Raw genomic sequence first — 6035 nt, 5'->3', positions numbered from 1 at the left:
CCTCATTTATCAAAGAAAGAGTTATGTTTTGGATTGGGAATTGTTAGAGAATGGAATGGAAAGAAGGATGATTGAGAATTTTCTTGGAAATATGGTTTTTGAATGAATTTGGAAATGAGATTTGGATTGGTGAATGATAATGATATTGAGAATGATGAGAATGTTGAGATATGGATTGAGAATGCTGAAATATGATCTTTGAATTATTTATATGGCTTATAAATTTGAAATATCTGAGATACGAGGTTCCCTGGATTAAGTGCCGTGGCTTCCCACCACGTGTACCAGGTTGAAAACTCGATACTCTGTTGACCCTACGACGTAAGTGTGTGACCGGGCACTATATAAATTCCCGGGAATGTTACCCCCATTGAGTAATATTGATTATTTGAGAAAAAGCTATGCATAGACTCTTGGGGATGCACGTCGGGGGACAGTCTAAGTACAATTCAGACTTGTCGGGTTGGCTGGATAACCGACAGATGAGCCTCATCAGCCATAGGACAGGCATGCATCATATGCATCTGTATGTTTTGCTTGGGTTTGAACTTGTTTTGGTTTGCCTAATTGCTAAACTGTTTTTAACTGCTACTTGAACTATTTGCTGTAACTGCTGCCTACTTATGCTTTCTTTGTCTGTCTTGCCTGTGTTTGTCTTGGTGTGCTACATTTGAGAAAGAACTTTGGTGCTGAATTAATGATTGTGTTGTTTGATTGCGTGGTTAGTTTTTTATTGAGATTTTCTTATAAGAAAGGAAAGGTTTTGAATTTCTAAAAGATTAAATATTGTTTCTTTGAAAAGGTTATGAACGATTACCTATTGGTTTTTAAAAGATTTATAAGGCAATAATAATCACTGAGCTTGAAAACAGTTTTCTTGTTAAATATCTTCTTATGACAACTTTGAAACTCCGTGGTGAGACCGTGTGGTTAGGTTCTCACCCCCCTACAGCTTTACCTTTTCAGGAAACAGATGAAGAGCCATTAAGAAGAGTTATATTACGTTTGGTTCATATGCTGATGTATTAATTAGATTATTTTCTTCCCTCGTATTTGTTATTACAAATTTGTAAGAGGGATAGGAGTTGTATGTTTTTTTTATGTATATTAAATTATGAGATATTATGTAAGGAGTCTTGTATGTGAATCTATGCATACTTGTATTTTTCTTAAGATAAAGTATTTATTTCCTGTTTTCAAAGAAATCAGTGATACGGTGTCGAGTTACAGGCTCCTATTTAATATTTAGTATGTAAAGTAGTCGTAGTACTTCTTGCTATCAGAGTAGCGCAGCCGGAAACGTGTTATAAAATTCAAAATTCATGCACTTCTTTTTCTTTTTCAATTAAAAACATTTTCCATTTAAGAAAGGTGATGGATTCATTTTCATATCTTTGAGGCATAGACACTTAGACACTAGTGATCATGTAATAAAGACACAAACATAAATAAACATAAAGCATAAAAATTCGAAAAACAGAAAATAAAGAACAAGGAGATTAAAGAACGGGTCCACCTTAGTGATGGCGGCTTGTTCTTCCTCTTGAAGATCTAATGGAGTGCTTGAGCTCCTCAATGTCTCTTCCTTGCCTTTGTTGCTCCTCTCTCATGACTCTTTGGTCTTCTCTAATTTCATGGAGGAGGATAGAATGCTCTTGGTGCTCCACCCTTAGTTGTCCCATGTTGGAACTTAATTCTCCTAGGGAGGTGTTGATTTGCTTCCAATAGTTTTGTGGAGGAAAGTGCATCCCTTGAGGCATCTCAGGGATTTCATGATGAGGAATTTCCTCATGTCCATGAGTGAGATCTCTTGTTTGCTCTATCCTTTTCTTAGTGATGGGCTTATCCTCATCAATGAGGATGTCTTCCTCTATGTCAATTCCAGCTGAATTGCAGAGGTGACAAATGAGATGAGGGAAGGCTAACCTTGCCAAAGTAGAGGACTTGTCCGCCACCTTGTAGAGTTTTTGGGATATAACTTCATGAACTTCTACTTCCTCCCTAATCATGATGCTATGGATCATGATAGCCCGTTCTATAGTAACTTCAGACTGGTTGCTAGTAGGAATGATTGAGCGTTGGATGAACTCTAACCATCCCCTAGCCACAGGCTTGAGGTCATACCTTCTTAGTTGAACCGGCTTCCCTTTTGAATCTCTCTTCCATTGAGCGCCCTCTTCACAGATGTCTATGAGGACTTGGTCCAACCTTTGAACAAAGTTGACCCTTCTAGTGTAGGGGTGTGCATCTCCTTGCATCATGGGCAAGTTGAATGCCAACCTTACATTCTCCGGACTAAAATCTAAGCATTTCCCCCGAACCATTGTAAGCCAATTCTTTGGGTCTGGGTTCACACTTTGATCATGGTTCTTGGTGATCCATGCATTGGCATAGAACTCTTGAACCATTAAGATTCTGACTTGTTGAATGGGGTTGATGAGAACTTCCCAACCTCTTCTTCGAATCTCATGTCAGATCTCCGGATATTCACCCTTTTTGAGTTTGAAAGGGACCTCGGGGATCACCTTCTTCTTGGTGCACCCTTGAGATGAATCTCTCCATCTCCCATGACTCAGAGGTGGAAGCTTTTGCCTTCCCTTTCCTCTTTCTAGAGGTTTCTCCGGCCTTAGGTGCCATAAATGGTTATGGAAAAATAAAAAGCAACGCTTTTACCACACTAAACATAGAAAGTTTGCTCATCCTCGAGCAAAAGAAGAAAGAAGAGAGTAGAAGAAGAAGAAATAGAGGAGATGGAGGGGGCTTAGTGTTTCGGCCAAGGGGGAGAAGTAGTATGTATGTTGTGTGAAAATGAAGGAGTGAAGATGGGTTTATATAGGAGTGGAGAGGGGGGTATAGTTCCGCCATTATGGGTTAGATTGGGTGGGAGAGTGGTTTGAATTTGAATGGTGAGGTAGGTGGGGTTTTATGAAGGATGGATGTGAGTGGTGAAGAGAATGGTGGGATTTGATAGGTGAGGAGTTTTTGGGGAAGAGGTATTGAGGTGATTGGTGAATGGGTGAAGAAGAGAGAGAGAGGTGGGGTAGGTGGGGATCCTGTGGGGTCTACAGATCCTGAGGTGTCAAGGATATCTCATCCCTGCACCAAGTGGCGTGAAAAAATGCCCCTTTCTGCCAATCCTGGCGTTAAACGCCAGGCTGCTGCCCATTTCTGGCGTTTAACGCCAGCTTCTTGCCCATTCCTGGTGTTAAATGCCAGTCTGGTGCCCATTTCTGGCGTTAAACGCCCAGAATGGTGCCAGACTGGGCGTTTAACGCCCATTCTGCTACCCTTACTGGCGTTTAAACGCCAGTAAGTTTCTCCTTCAGGGTGTTCTATTTTTAATACTGTTTTTCCTTCTGTTTTTGATTTTTCAATTGTTTTTGTGAATTCACATGATCATTAACCTACAGAAAACATAAAATAACAATGGAGAATAAATAAAATTGGGTTGTCTCCCAACAAGCGCTTCTTTAATGTCAGTAGCTTGACAGTGGGCTCTCATGGAGCCTCACAGATACTCAGAGCATGATGATGGCCTCTCAACACCAAACTTAGAGTTTGGTTGTGGCCTCCCAACACCAAACTTATAGTTTGAATGTGGGGATTTTATTTGACTCTGTATTGAGAGAAGCTTTTCATGCTTCCTCTCCATAGTTACAAAGGGAGATCCTTGAGCCTTAAACACAAGGGAGTCCTCATTCACTTGAAGGACTAATTCTCCTCTGTCTACATAAATCACAGCTTTTGCTGTGGCTAGGAAGGGTCTACCAAGGATGATGGATTCATCTATACACTTTCAAGTGTCTAGGATTATGAAGTCAGCAGGGATGTAGTGGTCTTCAACCTTTACCAAGACATCCTCTACAAGTCCATAAGCCTGTTTCTTTGAATTGTCTGCCATCTCTAGTGAGATTCTTGCAGCTTGTACTTCAATGATCCCTAGCTTCTCCATTATACTTGACCCTAGGTCACACAGACCCCTCTCAAAGGTCATGGTGCCTATGGTACAAGGTATTGAGAACTTTCCAGGATCTTGTCTCTTCAGAGGTAATTTCTGCCTAGTCAAGTCATCCAGTTCTTTAGTGAGCAATGGAGGTTCATTCTCCCAAGTCTCATTACCAAATAACTTGGCGTTTAGCTTCATGATTTCTCCAAGGTACTTAGCAACTTGCTCTTCAGTAACATCTTCATCCTCTTCAGAGGAAGAGTACTCATCAGAGCTCATGAATTGCAGGAGTAAATTCAATGGAATCTCTATGGTCTCTGTGTAAGCCTCAGATTCCCATGGTTCCTCATGAGGGAACTCCTTGGAGGCCAGTGGACGTCCAGTGAGATCTTCCTAAGTGGAAATCACTGCCTCTTCCTCCTCTCCAAGTTCGGCCGTGTGGGTCATGCTGATGGCCTTGCACTCTCCTTTTGGATTCTCTTCTGTATTGCTTGGAAGAGTACTAGGAGGGAGTTCAGTAACTTTCTTACTCAGCTGACCTACTTGTGCCTCCAAATTTCTAATAGAGGACCTTGTTTCAGTCATGAAACTTTGAGTGGTTTTAATTAGATCAGAGACTACAGTTGCTAAGTCAGAGTGGCTCTGCTTAGAATTCTATGTCTGTTGCTGAGAAGATGATGAAAAAGGCTTGCTATTGCTAAACCTATTTCTTCCACCATTATTGTTATTGAAGCCTTGTTGAGGCCTCTGTTGATCCTTCTATGAGAGGTTTGGATGATTTCTCCATGAAGGATTATAGGTGTTTTCATAGGGTTCTCCCATGTAATTCACCTCTTCCATTGCTGGGTTCTCAGGATCATAAGCTTCTTCTTCAGATGAAACTTCTTTGGTACTGCCTGTTGCTGCTTGCATTCCAGACAAACTTTGAGAAATCATATTGACTTACTGAGTCAATATTTTGTTATGAGCCAATATGGCATTCAGAGTATCAATTTCAAGAACTCCTTTCTTCTGACTTGTCCCATTATTCAAAGGATTCCTTTCAGAAGTGTACATGAATTGGTTATTTACAACCATTTCAATAAGTTCCTGAGCTTCTGCAAGCGTCTTCTTCAGATGAAGAGATCCTCCAGCAGAGCTGTCCAATGACATCTTGGACAGTTCAGACAGACCATCATAGAAGATACCCATGATGCTCCATTCTGAAAGCATGTCAGAAGGACACCTTCTGATCAATTGCTTGTATCTTTCCCAAGCTTCATAGAGGGATTCACCTTCTTTCTGTCTGAAGGTTTGGACTTCCACTCTAAGCTTACTCAATTTTTGAGGTGGAAAGAACTTTGCCAAGAAGGCATTAACTAGCTTTTCCCAAGAGTTTAGGCTTTCTTTAGGTTGTGAATCCAACCATGTTCTAGCTCTGTCTCTTACAGCAAAGGGAAAAAGCATAAGATTGTAGACCTCGGGATCAACCCCATTAGTCTTGACAGTGCCACAGATTTGCAAGAATTCAGCTAAGAACTGATGAGGATCTTCCAATGGAAGTCCATAAAACTTGCAATTCTGTTGCATTAGAGAAACTAATTGAGGCTTAACCTCAAAATTGTTTGCTCCAATGGCAGGGATAGAGATGCTTCTCCCATAGAAGTCAGGAGTAGGTGCAGAAAAGTCACCAAGCACCTTCCTTGCATTGTTGGCATTGTTGTTGTTTTCGGCTGCGATGGCTTCTTCTTGTTTGAAAATTTCTGTTAGGTCCTCTCCAGAGAGTTGTACTTTAGTTTCTCTTAGCTTTCTCTTCAAGGTCCTTTCAGGTTTAGGATCAGCCTCAACAAGAATGTGTTTGTCCTTACTCCTGCTCATATGAAAGAGAGAAGAAAAAAGTATGGAATCCTCTATGTCACAGTATAAAGATTCCTTGAGGTGTCAGAGGAAAAGAAAAATAGAAGGAGGAGGTAGAAAGAGAAGAATTCGAACTTATCAAGAGGGATAGAGTTTGAATTATTGATAGTGGAGGAGTGTTAGTCCTTAAATAGAAGGATGTGAGAAGAGGAGAAGAATTTTCGTAATTAAAGTAAAAGATTTTGAAATAATT

The 6035-nt window shown here is 40.6% G+C and overlaps 1 non-coding gene across 1 annotated transcript; it reads left to right on the top strand.

Annotated features, from left to right (window-relative positions):
* Positions 1 to 5152: 5152 nt before the first annotated feature.
* On the top strand, positions 5153 to 5260 carry LOC148545024 (small nucleolar RNA R71). The gene has a single exon (XR_015901188.1). It is a non-coding gene; the product is annotated as a small nucleolar RNA R71 (small nucleolar RNA).
* The last annotated feature ends 775 nt before the right edge of the window (positions 5261 to 6035 follow it).

Source organism: Arachis ipaensis, chromosome B9 (assembly GCF_059453495.1).
Source record: "Arachis ipaensis isolate K30076 ecotype BB chromosome B9, ASM5945349v1, whole genome shotgun sequence".
Classification (NCBI taxonomy): Eukaryota; Viridiplantae; Streptophyta; class Magnoliopsida; order Fabales; family Fabaceae; genus Arachis; species Arachis ipaensis.
The sequence above is the reverse complement of the archived record's forward strand: the minus strand, read 5'-3'. Positions and strand labels throughout refer to the sequence as shown.